This window comes from Rhagoletis zephyria, unplaced genomic scaffold, assembly GCF_001687245.7.
Source record: "Rhagoletis zephyria isolate East Lansing unplaced genomic scaffold, Rhagoletis_zephyria_1.1 Rzeph_scaffold_00222, whole genome shotgun sequence".
NCBI lineage: Eukaryota > Metazoa > Arthropoda > Insecta > Diptera > Tephritidae > Rhagoletis > Rhagoletis zephyria.
Genome location: NW_016157306.1, coordinates 97,360 through 97,929, shown reverse-complemented (window position 1 = coordinate 97,929; position 570 = coordinate 97,360).

Below are 570 nucleotides of genomic sequence, written 5' to 3'. Positions count from 1 at the left end.
CGATAGTTTTAAAACGATATTTTTTGGAATTGAGTACCAGAACCCTAGTATCGTATCGAATGTCATAAACTCACATCCAACATTGAGGGAAAAAATTTTAGAATTAACAAAAAAAACGTGCTAAATTGAAAAAAATACTCATAATGAAAGAGCACCAACCCAACCCGTTTTAAATTTGAGTATATACATTATAAAATATGTGGTTGTGAAGTGCACAGATGCTTTTTCGTAATTAAGAAGAAAAAAAATTAATTTTATGTTCCGTCTGATGGGAATTGAACCCGGACCCTCTTGGCCGCAACTAATTGTATCAAGCGTCTTTGCACACTCAGCTACAGCCATACATGTAAAAGTGTTTGAATCAACAACACAGCCCGCGATTAGTGCATTATGTCATACCATGTATGTGTGTATGTGTATGCTTCGGTGTTTAAGTCAGCACCTCAATCTCTACGTGTTGTAATAATAATAAAGTCCGGCGCTTACACAATATGTTAAGGCTGATTCACATACAACTTTCTTCGCTTTGCTTGATAGTTCTTTGCTTTGACAAATAAGATCGATGTAGGC